This window comes from Enhydra lutris, unplaced genomic scaffold, assembly GCF_002288905.1.
Source record: "Enhydra lutris kenyoni isolate GAN:26980312 unplaced genomic scaffold, ASM228890v2 scaffoldscaffold17, whole genome shotgun sequence".
NCBI classification, from domain to species: Eukaryota; Metazoa; Chordata; class Mammalia; order Carnivora; family Mustelidae; genus Enhydra; species Enhydra lutris.
In genome coordinates, this window is record NW_019154101.1 from 44,138,700 (window position 1) to 44,159,134 (window position 20,435).

Sequence of the window (20,435 nt, forward strand, 5' to 3'; positions counted from 1 at the left end):
CTTCATTTGTTTTCAACATGGTCCTCTCTTAGAGCCTAATCCCCAAGCTTCCCTCACTTGCAGGGCTCCAAAAGGAAGGAATTTAAACGTCCTTACCTGAGGGAATAAATAATTCCAAGGCACACAAATGTTCAAGACAGCTTTGTAAATACTGCTCAAGACATGTGAGGCAAAGGCTTTCCAAAATTATCAGGTAATGTTGGCTGCAGAATATCATCATGTTTATTCATGTAACTCCTCAGCCCAGTGCCAGAAGATTATAACATTCTCATTGAAATTTTAAGTGTGCATAGTCATACTCTGCAAGGGACACGAAGGCCTGGGAATTTTAAAAGGATGTGGACCATAATCACTTGGAATGAAGTTATCAAAACTGTGCAGCAGTTCACATTGTCCCAATCAGGTAATCTTCATTGTCTGCATTATAACAAAGCCCAGGATTTGTGTCATATACAGAACGGTCACTAAAGAATCTCCTGGGATATAGGAGAATTTGCAATATTACCACAGACATGAATATAAGTTAAAACTTGAGTTTGTTATAGTTTGCCAATCATCAGTAAAGATATTTTCCTAAATATCTCCCCATGATGTTTAACAACATGACCGAAGCACTCTGAATACTTTAAAATTTAGTTATCATCAAGAAGACATTACTGAACACTATGTTATGACTATAAAGTGTGGTATCTTCCCAGAGATTTTCTGCTTATACTCACTAGGAGGTGGCAGAAATGACTCTTGAAAGAACTTAAACCTATCAGGATGGCATTGATTCTCAAGGTGAGAAAATGTTAACAGATTTCCCAGGGATACTTTCCACAAGAAGCAGGGTGCTTACAATAACATTCCAGTTAATGTTACAAGGTACTTAAAAATAAAAATGAAAAAAACTTCATTCCAAAAATTGTGGAGATTTAGCATTAAATGAATATGCTGTTTTTAAGCTGTGTATAGGAACCCATGATTTGTACCAGATGAGCTCATTCTAAAACAAAGCCTAAATGGCAGGGAATGGAAAAAAAAAAAAAGTCATGCTCACATTCTATTGCTTTTAGAGATGGTTCTAGGAATATAGGTATATTTAAGTCCCAAAGAAAGTCAACAGCTAATGAAACAAGGTCTCAGAGAGCCATATCTCACTATACTACACCTCAAAAGTCTGGATCCAAGGAACTGAGCAATGCCCTCTGAGAATGACACACAGAGAGAAAATAACAAGAAAAATTAGGAAATCTCTCTTGCTTGATCATCTAGGAGATTATACTAAATATGGATGGCATTAAGAAGTAAAGATTAAGATTTCACCAAAGAATATTTCAGACTTTATTAACTGAGTTTCATAGTGATTCCAGGTAAGAAGAGCCTGGGTATATGACTGAAGAAAGATAACAAGGAAAATAAGATATGATAAAAGGAATAGAGATGCTACAATATATCAGATTTAGGTCTGGGTTACACAGGAAGCTGAGAAAATTTCTCCTGGGGTATAACCCCACTGAAGACGGTCAGAAAGCTTCTAAAAGAAGAGAAGCTACTCGGATTTATCTTTCTCTGTGGGGCACTCTATAGCAATAATTGGTAAGATTTTTTTTTTTTTTTTTAGGAAAACAAATATTTAAGTCTGAAATCAAAGAGAAAGAAAAGGCATGAAAGACACAAATTGGTTTACCTACACATTTTAAGAGTGGAAAGGCACAGACAGCTCTAAGGCAGGCGGGCTTTTACCAGAGCTCTAAGTGAGCTAGTATCAGAGAGATCTATTTTCTAATCTGCTTTTTTTCCTGACTTGACCATCCTCTCAGAAACTTCATGGGGAGAAAAAAGTTCTTTTCACAGCCTTGATTATAGTATTATCTAACACTATTAAAAACCTTACCCTAATGCCTAACAGAAATCATAGAACAGGTCAGAGTTTTGAGTGTCCCTAGATTCATTCCAGTTTCACCACAACAAGCAAAAAGTCATGACATAGAGTAGTAGAGAAAAGAGTCTCAATCAGTAGATTTCTCATCAGTGCAATTTTCCAGGATGTCAAGAAGGTATCAACTTCCAATTCTGTTCTAGAATATGATGATTTTATAAGCTTTCCTCTATTGAAACTTCACTTTACAATATTCATTCTGGACATAAGATAAAAATGTCCTTTACAGGGAGGGAGGGGCATCTGGGTGTCTCAGTGGGTTAAGCGTCTGCCTTCGGCTCAGGTCATGATCCCAGGGTCCTAGAATCGAGTCCTACATCAGGCTCCCTGCTGGGCGGAGAGTCTGCTTCTCCCTCTGCCCCTCCCCCTGCTTGTGATCTCTCTCTCAAATAAATAAATAAAATATTTTTTAAAAATATCTTTTAAACTAAAGCATCAATGTCTTTTGAAAATGTTTAATGAAGTTCAATTTTTATCTTTTTTAAAATTCATTTTCCAGATTTATTGACATAATTTACTGATAACATCTTTTAAGTTTAAGGTATGCAATCTGTTGACTTAATACACTTCTATATTGCAAAATGATCACCACCTTAACACTAGCTAACACCTCCATTTTGTCACATAATTACCATTTCTTTTTTTTAAATATTTAATTTATTTATTTGAGACAGAGAGAGAGAGTGTGAGAGAGAGCACAAGTGGAGGGGTAGGGGCAGAGGAAGAGAAAGAAGCAGACTCCTTGCTGAAAAGGGAGCCCCACGCCGAGCTCGATCCCAGGACCCTATGATCACAACCTGAGCAGAAGGCAGAGGCTTAACCAAATGAGCCACCCAGAGATCCCCATAATTATCATTTCTTTTTTGTTGTGAGAACATTTAAGATCTATTCTCTTAGGCACATTCAGATATAAAATAAAGTACTACCTATCATCTCCATGCTTTACATTATGTCTGAAGAATTTGTTAATCTTATAACTGGAAGTCTATACCTTTTGAACAATTCCTCTTTTTTCCCTATCCAAGTCCCTGGTAAGTAATACCTTACTCTATTTCTCTGAGTTTGGCTTCTTAAGATTACATATATAAGTTATATCATACAGTATTTGACTTTCTATGTATGACTTATTTCACTTAGTAAATGCCCTCAGAGTTCATCCAGGTTATAAAAAATGGAAGGATCTCCTTTCTTGTGGCTGAATTTTATATATACATTAAAATACAAACTTTGTATGCCATGTCTTTATAGAATCATCTTTTGATGGACACTTAGATTAGTCACATATCTTGGCAATTGTGAATAATGTTATTGTAACCAAGAGAGTAAAGATACTTTAATGAGATCCTGATTCCAATCCTTTGGATGTATATCCAGAAGTGAGATATTGCTGAATCATATGGTAGTTCTATTATTAATTTTTTGAGTAACCTCATACTGTTTTCCATAGTGGCTCTACCAATTTTCACTCCCACCAACAGCATGGAAGTGTTCTCTACACCCTTGCAAACACTTGCTATCTGTTGTCTCTTTGATGATAGCCATTCAAACAGGTATAAGGTGATATCTCATTGTTGACTGCATTTCCCTGATAATGGCTGATGTTGAGTACCATTTCATATACTTGCTGGCTGTTTGTATGTTGTCTCTGGAAAGCAGTCTGTTTAGTTCCTGGGATCACTTTTTAATTTTTTTTTTTTAATTCCTATTGAGTTTTTTGAGTTCTTTATGTATTTTGAAGAGTGACCCTCTATCAGCTATACAATTTGCAAATATTTTCTCCCATTCTATAGGTTATTTCATTATTTCATTTGAGAATTGTTTCTTTTGCTGTGTAGCATTTTAGTTTGATGTTGTCTATTTGACTTTTGCCTTTGTTGCTTGTGTTTTTTGTGTCATACACTGGAACTCACTGCCAAGACCAATGTCAAGGAGCTACTTCCCTATGTTTTCTTACAGAAGCTTTTCATTTTCAAGCCTTTTGTTTAAGTTTTTTAACCCATTTCAAGTACATTTTTGTGTACAGTTTAAGTGGGAGTTCAATATCATTCTCCTGCATGTGGTTATTCAGTTTTCCCAGCACCATTATTGAAAAGACTCTTCTTTCCTCATTGGGTATTCTTAACTTTTTTGTTAAATATTAATTAAACATAAGTGTAGGCCTTATTTCTGGGCTGTTATGTTCATAGGTCTATTTTTATGCCAGTACCATACTGTTTTGATTTCTAGAACTTTGTAGAATAGTTTGAAATTAAGAAGAGTGCTGCCTTTGGCTTTGTTCTTTTTTCTCAGGATTGCTTTGGCTATTCAGGCTAGTTTTGTGGCTCCATACACATTTTATAATTATTTTTTTTTCTATTTCTATGAAAAAAATGCCACTGGAATTTTGATAAGAATTGTATTGAATCTATAAGTGACTTTGGTAGTATAAACATTGTAACAATATTAAGTCTTTTAACCCATGCCAGAGGACATCCTTTCACTTGTTTGTGTGTTCTTTAATTTCTTTCGTTGAAGTCTTATAGTTTCCAGTGTACAAATATTTCACTTCTTTGGTTAAATTTTTTCCTAAGCATTGTGGTACTTTTTATACTATCATAAATGGGAATGTCTTTTTTATTTCATTCTCAGGAGTTTTGTTGTTAGTGTACAAAACACAGCTCTTATCTGTATGTTGATTTTATGTCTGACAGCATTACTGAATTCTTTGATGAATTTGTTTTAACAGTGTTTTGGTGGAGTCTTAGAATTCACCATATATATGACCATATAATCTGTAAACTGAGACAATTCTACTTCTTTCCTATTTGAATGCCTTTTATCTTATTTCATTTTTGTCTCATTGCTCCAGGTAGGACTTCTAGTACTGTGTGAATAATGGTGATAAGGGTAAGCACCTATGTCTTGTTTTTGATCTTAGCAAAAAGTTTTCAACCTCTTATCATTGAGTGTAATGCTGGCTATGAGTTTGTGATCCCAGGCCTTTATTGTGTTGCAGTATTGTTCCTCCCATATCCAATTTGTTGAGGGTTTATATCATGAAAGGATGTTATATTTGATCAAATGCTTTTTCTGCATCTATTGAGAAGAACATTGAATTTTTCTTTCATTATCTCATTGTGGTATATCATATTTATTGATTTGCATATGTTGAGCCATCCTTGCACCCCAGGGATAGATCCCACTTATCACAATGAGAAATCATTTTAATGTGCTGATGAATTAGGTTTGATGATATTTTGTTGAGAAACTTCTCAACTACACTCATCATGGGTATTGGTCTGTAATTTTTTTCTCATAGTGTCTCTATCTGGCTTTGGTATCAGGGTAATATTGGCCCCATAAATGAATTTGGGAATAGTACCTCTCCTTCAATTATTTTTGGAAGAGTTTGGAAAGGATTGGTATTAATTCTTTACATGTTTGATAGAATTTACCCGTAATGTCACCTGGACCTGGACTTTTGTGTGTTAGGTTTTTGATTACTAATTCAATTCCTTACTGATTATTGATATGTTCAGATTTTCTATTTCTTCTTGATTCAGCCTTGTATATTTCTAGAAAATTATCCATTTCTTCTGTTACCAGTCTGTTGGCATATAATTGTTCATAGTAGTCTCTCATTATTCTTTGTATTTCTGTGATATCACTTATAATGTCTCTTCTTTCATTTCTAATTTTATTTGAGTTACCTCTCTTTGTTCCTGAGGTAGTCTAGCTAAAGGTTGTCAATTTTTTTAATCCTTTCAAAAAACTGAATCTTAGCTTCATTCATTTTTCTGTCTTCCCAGTCTCTATCCAATTTATTTCTGCTATAAACTTTGTTATTTTCTTCCTTCTACTAACTTTTGTCTTGGTTTGTTCTTTTTCTAGTTCCTTGAGGTATAAAGTGAGGTTGGTGATTTGAGATCTTTCTTTTTTCTTAATATAGGTGTTTATCATCTTGAACTTCCCTCTTAGAATTGTTTTTGCAGCCTTCCATAGGTTTCATATGTTGTGCTTCCTTTTCTGTTTGTATCAAGATACGTCTTCATTTCCCTTTTTGTTTCTTCCTGACCTATTAGTTGTTCAGTAGCATGTTTTCTAATTTCCACAAGTTTGTGGATTTTCCAGCTTTTATCCTGTTACTGACTTTTAGTTTTACACCTCATGTAAAAAAAAGAAAGAAAGAAAGAAAAAGGGAAAAAAAGAGAAAGAGAAAAAAAAAGGAAAACTAGCTGACAAAGGAATCACTGATGGCAGAAGATACTTGCACTCAGAAAAGATACTTGGTATAATTTCAGTCTTTTAAAATTTGCAAAGACTTGTTTTGTGGCCTATAATCTGATCTATTCTGGAGAATGTTCTGTGTACACTTGAGAAAAATGTCTACTGCTGTTCGATGGAATGTTCTGTTTATATCATTGTCTAAAGTATGGTTCTGTTTATATCATTGTCTAAAGTATGGTTTAGACCATTGTCCAAAGTAAAGTTATTGATTTTCTGTCTGGATAACCTATACTTTCACTTTGAGCCTATGTGTTGTTATACCTAGAGTGAGTCTCTTAGAGGTAGCATATAGTTGGGGCTTATTTTTTTTTAACAATCCTGTTACTCTGTGCCTTTTGAGTAGAGAGTTCAATCCATTAACATTTAAAGTAGTTAGGTTAAAATTTACTAATGCCATCTTAATAACTGTTTTCTGACTGTTTTGTAGTTCCATTTTACTTTTCTTCCTTTCTTGCTCTCTTCCTTGGTGAACTGATTATTGTCTATAGTGGTAGGCTATGATTCCCTTCTTTAAATCTTTTGTGTGGTTATAGTAGATTTTTGTTTTGTGGTTCTCCTGAGGCTGACCCAAAATATCTTACATATATCTAATGTATTTAACAGTCTATTTTTTGCTGATAACAATTTATCATACATTGCATATAAAAATCTATTTTTTTACTTCCCTTTCATGTTTTTGATGCCACCATTTACATCTTTTAATATTCTGTATCCATTAACAATTCATTGAAGCTATCATTATTTTTAATATTTTTCTCCTTTACCCTTTATACTAGAGTTAAGTAGTCAATTAACACATTACCATAGTATTGTATTAGGTATTCTGAACATCACTATATGCTTACCTTTACCAGTATGTTACATATTTTTGTGTTTTTATGTTACTAATTAGCATCCTTTTGCCTTAGATTGAAAAACTTCTCAGTATTTCTTATAAGGTATGTTTAGTGGCAATAAATTTCCTCAGCTTTTTCTTTTAAGATTTTATTTATTTATTAGAGGGAGAGAGAGAATGGGAGCACACAAGCAAGGGGAGTGGCAGACAGAGGGAGAAGCAGGCTTCCCACAGAGCAGGGGGCACTAGGTGTGGCTGGATCCCAGGACCCTGGGACCACAACCTAAGCTGAGGGTAAACACTTAACCCATGAGCCACCCAGGTGCCCCTCAGCTTTTATTTATTAGTGAAAGTTTTTATTTAGTCTTCAGTTCTGAAGGACAACTTTCCTGTGTTAAGTATTCTTGGATGGTAGTTTTCTTATTTTAGAATTCTGAAAATATCATACCATTCTCTCCTGGACTCTACTGAGAAAACCACTAATAGCCTTACGGGGATTCCCTTTCAAGAGAATTTTTTTTTCTCTTGCTTCTTTTAAAATTCTCTGTTTGTCTTTGGTTTTAAACGGTTTTATTATGTGCTATGAAGAAAATCATTTTGAATTGAAATTTTGAGGTGACCTACTAGTTTCAATGAACTTGAATATCTCCAGGTTAAGAAAGTTCTCAACCATTATTTATATAAATAAGCTTTCTACCCCTTCCGCTCTTTTTTTTCCCCTTTCTCTCTCTCTCTTTTTTTCCTTTTTGCTGATGTCCCATAATTCCCATATGCTATTCTCATTTATTTATTTATTTAACTCTTCCGATTAGAGAATTTCATTTAATCTGTCTTGTGGTTGAATGATTCGGTCCATTGTATTTTTTGGCTACAAAATTACGTTTGGTTCTTTTTTTTATGTTTTCTCTCCCTTTGTTGAACTTCTCGTTTTGTTTTTGTACTGTTTTCCTCCTATTGTTATACTATTTCTTTGTGTTTTCTTGTAGCATTCAAAGTATCTGTACAACAAGTATTTTGAATTCTTTGTTGGGCAATTTCTAGATCTCCATTTCTTTGGGGCCAGTTACTAGAAGTTTACTGTGTTTCTTTGGTGAAAACATATTTCCCTGATTCTTCATGATCTCTGTAGTCTTCTATAGTTTTCTCCGCATTTGAAGAAGCACCCACCTTTTCCAAGTCTTATGGACTGACTTTGATAAGGGAAGCCTATCACCTGTCAGTGGGGTCATACTGGATTGTGCTTTGACCCTAGGTCTCATGATTCAAGATGCCAATTCAGTGCCACCACATGTCTCCACAGGCCCGGAGGACATGATATTCTTTAGCTCAGGTCTCTGGTGTCCACTGTAGCAACAACTGTGTGGTCCTTGGCAAGGACTGCAGAGGTTCACAGTGGCTACCTAAAATGGGGTCCTAAAATGGGACCTCTCACCTAGTAGCAAGGGATCAGAGTAGGCAGCAATGGTGACCAGATTCAGTGGTGTGCACACACTCAGCTATTGAGGCCACCAGCAGTTTCCCATATAGTAGAAGGGACCAGATGTAGACATACCCGTAGTGATGGGTACCAGGGTAGATAACCAGGGCCAGGGCCAACCATAGGCTCACTGACAGCTGCAATGACCCTCATTTTCAGCCTGCTCTTCTATGGTTGCACACTGTCCCCCTAGGTGTACACACTTCAGTGGAGTCTGCTGATAGAGTCAGGCTGCGGTATGCAGGTGCCTCACTGTGGGGACTAGCTGCAGGTCGGTACTAGTGCCAGCCGGTGATAGAAGGCAGGGCCTGATCCAGACTCACAAGCAGCTGTGTGGTGCCTCAATGTTAGTGACTTCACATGGCTTCCCACTCTCCCCTGTGTGTGCATGTAAAGCACCAATGTCTTAATTGTTCAAAAACAATGCTGTCTACACCTCTAAAGGAATCCATGATGGAGAATACATCACTAATATGATATTTCAAAAAACATCTCTAATGATGTACATTTTAGTACATACTAAGGTATTCATTACAAATTCATGATATCTGACTTCAACTGAGACTTCAAACTTTCTCTGTTAACCTCTCTTTTCATTTTCATTAGTTAATAAAATTTTCACAATTGTTATTCAAAATATACTTCTCTTTAAACCTTGAGTGGGTCATTCAACCACTATTCTGAGAGAAAAAGATTATCACTCCTGTTTCATTATCATTCTCTATTTCAAGATTAACCTGTATATCTGTGACCAAAATATCAGACTCTCCCACTTCCAATGAGATATTTAAGATAAGCAAAATCAAACCCTTGATTAAGCTATTTTCCAGATGCTTATTTCCCCTTCTTCACTATCCCAATAAATTGCATAATTATCCAACCAACTACTCAAGGTAATAACCTGAGAATCATGTCTCAATATTCTCTCAAAACCCAACATCTAATATATTATCATTTCTTACTGATTCTGTCTCAAAAATATGTCCCTAGTTCATTCACATGTCTCCAACTCCATAGCCTTCAACTTCATGCAAGCTAACATCCATTCTTGATTAAAGCAAAGTCTTCCCAAATGATATTTCTGCTTTCATTCTTGTTCTATCCAATCTGTTTTTTACTTGGTAATTAGAGAAACATTTATTTCTTATTGTAAATTTTATATGTTAATAAATAGTGCCTTCCTTTCACATTTAGAATAAAATCTCAGTCTTTTATCATGGCTTTCAGAGTCCCATATGATTTTCCAGTCTATGTTCAGATCTTCCCACTCATTCCCTCACTCACTAATCTCCAACCACATTGATCTTCCTTTGGTTCTTCAAGCATGCCAAAGATTTTTCTTTCCTTACACATCTGGATGTCTCCTCTCCCTGAAACATTCCTATCCTTTGGTCTCATTCATTTATGTCTTATCCTAACACCATATTTGTCATCATTTAGAATCTTTCTGTTCATCATTTTGTCAATTGTTGTGTGCTTCCTCCATTAGACTTGTACTCCATGAAGGCAGGAGCTGTATTAGACTAATTCACATATACTATCATCAACCAAATATGTAACAATGATCAATCAGAAAGAGTAAATGAAAGCATATATTGCCCAAAACCACCACCCAAAGTGATTTGAATGTAATGGGATAACACATAGAATTTTACATTTTGTGATAAAAGAAATTATTCAGTATTTTTCAGAGTGAAATGTTGCTTAAAAAATTCTATGACCCTGTGATATTACAGTTTGTTAATTTTGTTTACTTGTTTGTTTTGAAGAAAGGAAGGAGCATAGACCTTCGGGAAGATTAAAAAATCTTCTAAGTCCTATGCCATGGACATTGAAATAAGTGTTTTTATGAAAAGAAGGCTACAAAAACACAGTTCAAAAAATCAACACAGATCCAAAAATCAACACGTAATAGTTGATTAACTTGTTTAAAGAATAAATTATTGTGATGTTTTATAATTCAGCAGGATATCACAGTTCAGCTAGAATAGAGCACACTATGTTCATCTCTATTTTGCTTATTTTGATATAGAGATTTTATGCAAGTGAATACAATGGTAATAAAATAATTTCAAAAATACTTGACACAGTAAACAAAGGTGCCCTGAAGTGTTCTTGTCAGTTTTTAGGACCCCATCACATTAATTTGTAACAAAACATTGACTTCTGAGTTGATGGAACAAAAGCAATAGCAAGAACTATTGCTCTAAGAACATATTCTCTTATAAAAAATGAAGATGCATTGTGTTATTGTGTTAAAGATGTCATTCTATGTTGCCCAGAAAAGCACTAGTTATAAAGATGTCAGGATCTTTTAACAGTATTGGTAAGTGTCATGTATTGAAGAACTTTATTAGAGAATGATATTAAATTGCAGATGTTTTGAGTTATTTTCACTTCTAAATTTTTTTAAATGATTTAAAAATTAATGAATAGTTACAAAAATGGAAAGGAAACTCTATATATTTTAATCACATTCACTAATTTTTAACATTTTGCTGCATTTTAACATTCTTTCTAAAACTATATCCACATTTAGATCTATGTGTGTAAATTACCTTTTCTATGCCATTTGAAATTAGGTTACATACAATATGACCCTTTACTATTTAATATTTCAGGAGATTTTCCTATAAGGATGAAGACTTCAGTGACATACTGTAAGGTCACAAGAGCCTATCTCATTCACTAGTTACAACTCTAAAACCTGAAAGAATACAAAATACGACTATCAGAGAACTCTGAAAAATTAAACAACAGGCAGATAAAAAAGAGGGTCAAAACTTGAGGCATAATCAACACAAGCACATTTTCTAATTTTTTTTTTTCCTCTCCTTCCTTTCACAGCTTTGACTTAAGGAAGATCCAGTACCTAGAGTTATGGAACTGTGCAGTGGATGCAAATAACAAAAACTTTAAGGGAAATGTCCTCTTTCTGGCTCTAGAGCCAGAAAAAGCTGAGAATTCTGGGTGATTTATTTTCTTTTATGTCTTTATTCTTTTCTCTATTCTCTATTCTCTAGTCCTGTTGCAGGGTAAAATCATTGCAGAGTTGTATGGCTGCTGCAGTTTTGGAGATGGAGTCAAGGGAATATAAAATCTCAGTCAAACTTTTATCTCTGGCCAGATGAACTAGGAAAAAGGTTGCTGTTCAAAAAAATGTATCCTATGGAATTCGTAATATTTTCCTATTTCCTCACAATTTTGTCCTAAAGGAGACACCCTGTCAGTCAAATATAAATGCTCAGGAAGCTAGAACTCTGGGAAAAAGTCCAAATTTCAGGTCAGAGGAACTTGGAAAGGAGGCCATTGCTAACCTGAAATTGTAGGTGAAGCCTTAAAGAAGTTACAACAGGGGAGAAAATTCCATAACTACGTGTATGAACCAACACAAGTACTAGGCTTAAACCTGACCTGGACAAGTGTGGAACAGGCTCACAAAAGTGTAGGAAAGACTGAGAACCACTGCCAAGTCCCAGAAAACTGTGAGTGGCGTAGAGGGATCTGATCTAATTACCACAGCAAATGCTTTGAAAAATTAGCTGACAACCTATTTCAGGGCTGGGATGGGAAAGGAGAGAGGCAGGCATCCCAGGGGCCACAGCTGCAGTCTTACACCCAGGTACTGAGGTGGGGCGGGGGTAGAAAGAAAAAAAGAAAAGGAAAATTAGCTGACATAGGAATCACTGCTTGCAGAAGGCAAGAAAGAACTCGAACTTAAGCGAGTCAGTAGCCTGGCAAAACAACAGCAGCATCAGCAGCAAATCAGCATTCTCCAGAGGATTTTATAGGATCCTGATTCTCTGAACAAAACAGTCTACGTGTCCAGGATGCATTCCAGAATTATTTAACATAAAAAGACAACCAAGAACATGACCAACTGTCAATGGAAAAGACAATCAACAGGTGAAAATCCTGATATGGTTCACATGGGAATTATCACACAAAAACTTTAAAACACCCCATTCCCCATGTGAGCAGCTTGGAAGTCACACCCCATTCTAACGATAAGCAAAAAATGAACAATCTAAAAAATCAACAATTCTTTTTAGACCCCTGAAAGAGAAGAATGCAAGGCAAACTGCTGTTTCTAGGATTGCGGAGTCAAGTGAAGGCTAGGAATCATGGTTTAGGAAAGCAGAGTCTCAAGAGGGGAAACTTGTATTTCATAACAATGGTGGCTTGAAGACACTGGCCAATGATTTCATAGAATGTTCTTCATTTTGGTTCTGTCTGATATCTCTTCATAATTAAGATGCAAATCATGCATTCCCAGCTGCTGGAATACTACATAAACTATATTGTAACCTTTAGAGGCTATCCCATTTGGAGGCGCACAGTGTCCATCTGTCCCTTATTGGTGATGTTAACTTTGATCACCCAATCAGAGTGTCCCTCAGGTTTCACACTAAATAGTTTTTACTTCTGTTCTGTAGTTAGTAAGCAATGGGTAGGCAGAAACTTTGAGATTATGCAGTTATTTTGATCTTCATCAAACCTTTTTTTCTTTATTTAGGCAAATAAACAGGATTACCCTAGCACTCCACCATAATGGCTGCACCCCTAGACTTAATACTCATTCATGAGTCTTGAAAGATTTAGAATTATAATTGCAAAATAATTTTTCAACTCTGCTGCTTCTTCTATATTTATCAATCAGCATTCTATTGTAAGAAGAGACATTTATCAAATCTACCTAGCAGGCTAGCTATCTAGTTTCTATTGTGGACTCATAGATTTCTATTTTACTTCTAAATACATACTTACATACATACATATAAACATATATACATACATACATACCCAGTAATTTGTACTTAAAATGGCTGGCTCATTAAATCATTCTTACTGATATCGTGGTTTATCTAAAAGAAGTAATTATTTCAAAACCAAAACTAGAAAATAAGTGACTACCAAATAATCATGCTTATAAATTTTCATTATTAGAGTTTGCAGGTTTTATTTGAGAAAGGGTATAATAATAAGATGTCTGAAAAAACATGCATGTTTAACAAAATATCAACAAAATATCTATTTTGGATTCAGGACAGATCTCTTTTAAAACTTTACTTTGTCACGTTTCCTCTCTCCCCAGAGAACATTGAGTCTTAATGGCTATAATTGTATAATTGTGGACTATTTAACTGACTAGATGCACTGAATGTATTATCTAAACTATTTTCTTAGTGTTTATATGAAACTAAACCAGGATCCTTGTGAAAATTGAAATATATAACTTTTTTTTTTTCTGTGATCTACTGGTCTCGTCACTCATTCAATTATGGATTAAAGAAAAATCCCCAATCTATACATTTTATACATTGTCTCAGGAAAAAACCAAGTTTTAAAAAAATGGAGTTCATACTAGTAGACAAATACTAACAAAACTCTTTTTTTTCCTTCTCAGTGTGAATTTGTACAGAGTTAACTGTTGTTTTTGCAAACGAGAAACAATAGTGTTTACAACCCTTCCACATATAACTGGATAAAAAGATACATTTTCCTCTTAACCTCTCCTGAATAACTACATTAGCAGGCTCAAAGTATGGGAGAAATGAATCATTGGAAACACTTTATTCCATGAAGATATATAGCATCTGGGAGTCTGTGGAGAAACCTAGAATGGAGAACCAGTGATGGAAGAAAGGGCAAGAAGAAATTAGACATAGTAAATTACAGACCTTGGCACCATCACTGGCACTTCCTTCTCCCTCCAATGGGGATCCATGTTCTGGTTCTTCATTTTGCTTCACACATACTCCTCTCTCCCTAAAAACAATCAAGCAAAAAACACCACAAAATATCAAAACGTACTTTGTCTGTTATCCCTGATATCTACCTTTCTCTTCTTCTTCCTGTCCCTAAGAAATAAAGTAAAAAATGGGAGGCACAGCCTCATTTTCCTGGAAAAGTAGACAATTCTTTTAGACTGCTACTTTGAAACAGAAAGTTACCCAGATGTTGTTTCTGCTTCCTAAGCAGCATTTGGAAAATGAAATGGAGGATATGAAGTGGGGTATTTTCAGACTCTCTCCTTGATGTGTTCAGGTTCCCAAAGGATTCTGACTCACCTGAGTGCAGTGAGCATGTCTTCTTTGATTAAGGAGATCCAGAGCCACACTTATTAAAAAGCCTCTCCTTTCAACTGCTGACTATTGTTCCTCCTACACCATCAGTTTAGGGACCGTGTGTTTCTTTTTTTTTTTTTTTTAAGATTTTATTTATTCATCTGACAGAGAGAGATCACAAGTAGGCAGAGAGGCGGGCAGAGAGAGAGAGAGAGGGAAGCAGGCTCCCCGCTGAGCAGAGAGCCCGATGAGGGACTCGATCCCAGGACCCTGAGATCATGACCTGAGCCGAAGGCAGCGGCTTAACCCACTGAGCCACCCAGGTGCCCCAGGGACCGTGTGTTTCTTACACCAAAGACTGATGAAGGGACATCAAATGTGTTCTCTTGTTCTCTTACAGCTACTCCTTTAGAGTATCTTCACCCCGCATATTCAGGTTTCTGATTATGATATTAAAGGATGTTTACCTTCAATATGAGAAGATCTATGATTACAGTGTCTAAAAAGAAGATTGAACAGAGAATTCACTAACTGAATAGGTTATCTTATATTACTTATTTCCTATCTATATGCACAAAGATCTAATCAGCTTTCACTGATCTCCATTTTCGCCTCTGAACCTCAATGCTATTTTAAGTTGTTTCAACTCTATAGAATTCTCTTGTCTCTTTTCTCTATTCATTTTTCTCTTTCGCCTTAGCATCCTGTTTCAGAGGAAGCAATATAATTTTTGACCTGGCTTCCAGGTTAATACTAAGTCAAATTTCCTTTTTGTCTTGTTCAGGAGGATGTGAAATGTATAGAATGAGTTAATTTTTTTACCGAAAATATTTGTATTATGTATCATTTGCTATCAGAAAATTCTTGCCTTAGATTTTAAAAGTGTAACTTTTACATTTTAAGTAATGCAACTAAAATAAAATGTGAAGTTCATGAAAATAAAGAGTAGAGTTAGTTATAGTGCTCAAATATTAGCCAAAAGCTAGTTGCATTAGGTAAAATATAATTCAAAGGGAAAGCCATTAATAGAACTCAGAGAAACACATCATATTAATAAAAATACACAAGTATGATATAAAATATGCACTATACATTTCTTAGACAAAAAAGAAATCTTTTTTTACAAAGAGAATTAACATTTCTCTCTTTATTTATTAATGTATTATAATTTGTTTATTTTTATTAACATATAACATGCTATTTGTTTCAGGAGTACAGGTCTGTGATTCATGAGTATTACACAGTTCACAGCACTCACCATAGCACATACCTTCCCCAGTGTTCATCACCCAGCCATCCCATCCCTCCCACCCCCACCCCCTAGCAACCCTCAGTTGTTTCCTGAGATTAAGAGTCTCTTATGGTTTGTCTCCTTCCCTGGTTTCATCCTGTTTCATTTTTTTCTCTCTTTCCCTATGACCCTCTGTCTTGTTTTTCAGATTCCTCATATCAGTAAGATCATATAATTGTCTTTCTCTGATTGACTTGTTTTGCTTAGCACAATACCCTCTAGTTCCATCCACATCATTGCAAATGGCAAGATATCAATTTTTGAAGGCTGCATGATATTCCACTATAAATACACCGCATCTTTTTTTTTTTTCATCTTTCAATAGACATCTAGATTCTTTCCATAGTTTGGCTATCAGACCACAATTTCTTTTAAATCAATACCATAGTGTCTGTGTTCACTGACCACAATTCAGTGAAATTAGAACTCAAAACCAAATGTTGCTAAAATATATTTGGAAGCAAAAAAAATTTTCAATTTTAAACAATTCATAACCTTAGGTAAAACTGGAAAGAAGTTACAAAATATGTAGGCCTGAAATAAAACGAAAGTATAATACATCAAAACTCCTAACCATAGCAAAATTATATAAGGAAAAAAATGTAAATATTAAAACACATTTGATAGCAAAGTTTTTGATTCTAGGAGCTAGACCTATAATCAGCAACACATTATATTCATACAATCCAAATAAGGAAATAATTATGTTTTAAAATGGGAATTTAGAATAAACTAGGAAAAAGCAATATTATTCACACCAAAAAATTAAAATGAATAGAAAAATCTATCACTATAAGACGCCTGACAAATCTGATTAGAAGAGTCAATGCATTTGAATTTGTAGAACCTACATTCTATGAGAAGGAAAATGGTATCTAGTTAAACAAGTTCTTAAACAAGTTTACCTGCACTCCTCACTCAACCCACAGTCTCTGCCTTTGGCAGAACACAGGGAGAGGTAGAAGACAAGGTAGTTGCTTCTGTATCTAATCAGTTTTGTCTGAGGTTTATTGGACACTATTTTATAACAAGTAATTGTGTTGAAAAATGATTGTTTCTTTAATTCTTCCTATCGATGTTTCAGAGAGCAGAGTTGGCATGCAGAGCTGGGATGCATCACATCACTCCTGGCTCTGCAGTTCCCTGCTAGTATAGTCAATCACCTGAGAGTTCCCAGCTCACTCTGCAGTCTTGCAAATAACAGGGTGATACTTAGGGTGCTCGTTAGTGCAGCACAACATTCAGAAACTAATGATAATTTTCTAAATGGCCTTGTATTTTACACACACACACACACACACACACACACACACACACACACACACACGGGGCTCTCTGCTCAGCAGGGAGTCTGCTTCCCTTTCTCTCTTTCTGCCTGCCTCTCTGCCTACTTGTGATCTCTGTCTGTCAAATTAATAAATAAAATCTTTAAAAGAAAAAAAAGAAACCAGTGGGAACAGCTGCCTAGCAACTACTAGTGAAACAGCAGTTCCAAGTCCAAACACTTGTGTTACCCTTAAAGTTTAGGGTACCTTTTCCACTCTCAGTGACATTGCTTTGCAGCCTTCATCCTCCACACATGCCTTCATTCCAACAACAAATATGGTGCTTAAGGCCTCATGTTGGGCAAGGGAGCTCAAAGGTAAGCAAGGCAGATGTTACCTTGCCCTCGGGGAGCCTCTATGTTAGTGGAGATCTTACCTCCTTAATGTTACTGTTCTTTAGAGTCTCATACCCTACCTCGTCTCCAAAACACCCTTTCAGAAAACAAGCCGATCTTGATCTTAGAGTTCAAAATGAACAGACAAATACAGTGTTCCTCTACTCAAGGGTAGCTCATGTAAAATATTGCTTCTAACTATGGGATGAAAAGTTCAAATGTTTTTTAGGTGAAGGAGGTTCAGGATGAGATGAAAAGAATGACTTGCTCAAGGGACGTTATCACACACTTGTAACACTGATTTATCTGGACTGAGCCCCGATTCACTTCCTCCTCCCCTAAAATGTGTCTTCTGTCATCCACCTCAAACTCAAGGACTATGGCCTTCATTTGGCATGATCTATTTCCCATCAATTAGTAGTTAAGTTAGTAGTTGGCCTTTGTCAGATCCTTAGGTTTCAGATTTTTCTCAGACCTAGAACATTCTCACTCATATCTTCAGGGACAGTGTCAAAAACAGCCATCCCCAAATTTCTCATTTGCTCTTTTTAATTGCAAGGAAAAAAAGTCATGTTCTGTCATGCTTCTTTCGCCTTAACTCCCTGGGAAGACCTTTGCTAATAACATGCCAGGAAATATATTGCCCAGGAAAGCTTTGTTCTTTTGTGGCTACTGAAGGATCTCTTAGCAAAGAAAATAGAGTGGATGACTAACTGCAAAACATTCATTAAAGTACTCTCCAAACGTGTTTTATATGAAAAAATGATTTGACTACAGAGAATGATTTGTATGTCAAGAATTTCATTTCAAGCAACAATTTTGTTATTAGAACAAGCTTCAGTTGTCTACACGTTGGTTTTGTTCAGGAGATGTAATGTAAGATAAATAAAAAAGAGAACTTCGAATGCCATTATCTGCCATGCTGTACTTCTATTGTAAGTGCAGATAATAACAGTTCTAATATTTTTTTCATTTCCTTGGGTGCTGAATCTCCCTCTCACCGCACTTGATGCCCTTCGCGCCGTAGCTGGCTGCTGTGGCCACCGCTGCTCCAGCTGCTCAGGGGACCTGCACAAATAATCCAACAGTTTGTCTCGTGTGAAGAGGAAACAAACTCTTATCTTTAAACTCAATCTCTTCCACGTCTTACAAGGAGCAACTCAAGTGTTTGTTATGGTCCAGGATACCTCAAGAATGAAAGTCACTTAAAATCGATGTAGTTTACACTGTGACCAATTTCCTAAATAGCTGATTACTTAAAGAAAGGAAAAAAAAAAAAAAAAGAGGGGTTATGGAGCTAAACTGATGCATGTGCCCAGCACACTGCTGTCTCTAGCTGAAGAGCCCAGGTCTGATTTCAAAAGACGTTAGTGCAGCCTCAGAAGATAAATGTCCCTTCTGTATTCAGATGACTGTCTTACAGGAAGTTTCTCAGGAAAAGGATTTCTTGCTCTCATTATATAATTGCCAAGCATCACTCTAAAATGTGTCCAAGGGGTGCCTGGGTGGCTCAGTTGGTGAAGTGACTCCCTTTGACTCAAGTCATGATCCTGGAGTCTGTGATCAAGTCCCACATCAGGGTCCCTGCTCAGCGGGGAATATGCTTCTCCCTCTGACTCTCCCCTTCTTATATTCTCTCTTTCTTTCATTCTCTCTCTCAAATAAATAAACAAAATTGTTAAAAAAAAACAAACAACTCTTTCTTTAAAAAAAAATATATATATATATGTCCAAGCAGGTGAAATACAGAAATTCCAAAACAGAGGAAACTTAATATGTGGCCACATGATAGGACAAAATGTGTTCCAACTCAAAGGTAAGATCAGAATATTGGTTGTAGATTTGCTTGAGTCTCTCGGGTTTCTCAATTCCAAAGCAGGTTTTGCAATATAAAAATACAGGGAGTGGGTACAGGGAAGTGCACTTTGGAAAACAGAGTACTACATGTCAGTGGTTCTCAAACTCCAGCATGCCTCAGGGTTTGTTAAAATACAGACGGCTGGGCTCTGTTCCCTGGGTCTCTGACTCAGTGGGCACAGCATAAGGCTGGAGATTTTGCATTTCTGAGTTCTCAGGGAATACTGATGCTCCAGGTCTGGATAGCACACTGAGAGTAACTAACATAAATTCTTTGCTCTCCAACTACAGTTAGAGCTTCACTCCCACCCATCTCTGCTTCAAACAGAACAGCTGGGCGTGTTTTATTTTTATATCTTTGCCAATATTGGGATGATGGGTAATACTTCATTTGAAACAAGAGTTAAAACTGTCAGTTTAAAGCTGTATCAAGATGATGAAGCATTGAACTGTACATCTTCCATATCTTAGCAGAAGTGAAATGGAGTTTATAAATTATCTGACTACTTTAATCAGATGAAAAATCTAAATTAAATTGATCTAAAAACCTGGAAATTTCAAGGGCCTATATTATTCATTTTATTGTCCTAGGTCCTTAGAAAATTCCCAAGTGTCCTATGTAGGATTCTTAAGGCACTCAGAGATTGAAAACTGAAAGAATCTATGAGGAGAACAAGCTTTTAGTGTGGCCATATCATTAATACTGTAATATAGTATTAATATTAATATCATATATTAATATATTAATATATTAATAATATATTAATATTAATATAGTAATCATATATATATACACACACACACACTTTTAGGTGTGTATATATATAGGTGCCCACTTTTAAGATTTTATTTATTTATTTGAGAGAGAGACAGTGAGAGAGAGCATGAGCGAGGAGAAGGTCAGAGAGAGAAGCAGACTCCCCATGGAGCTGGGAGCCCGATGTGGAACTCGATCCCGGGACTCCAGGATCATGACCTGAGCCGAAGGCAGTCGTCCAACCAACTGAGCCACCCAGGCGTCCCTAGGTGCCCACTTTTAAATATACTTCATCCTTTT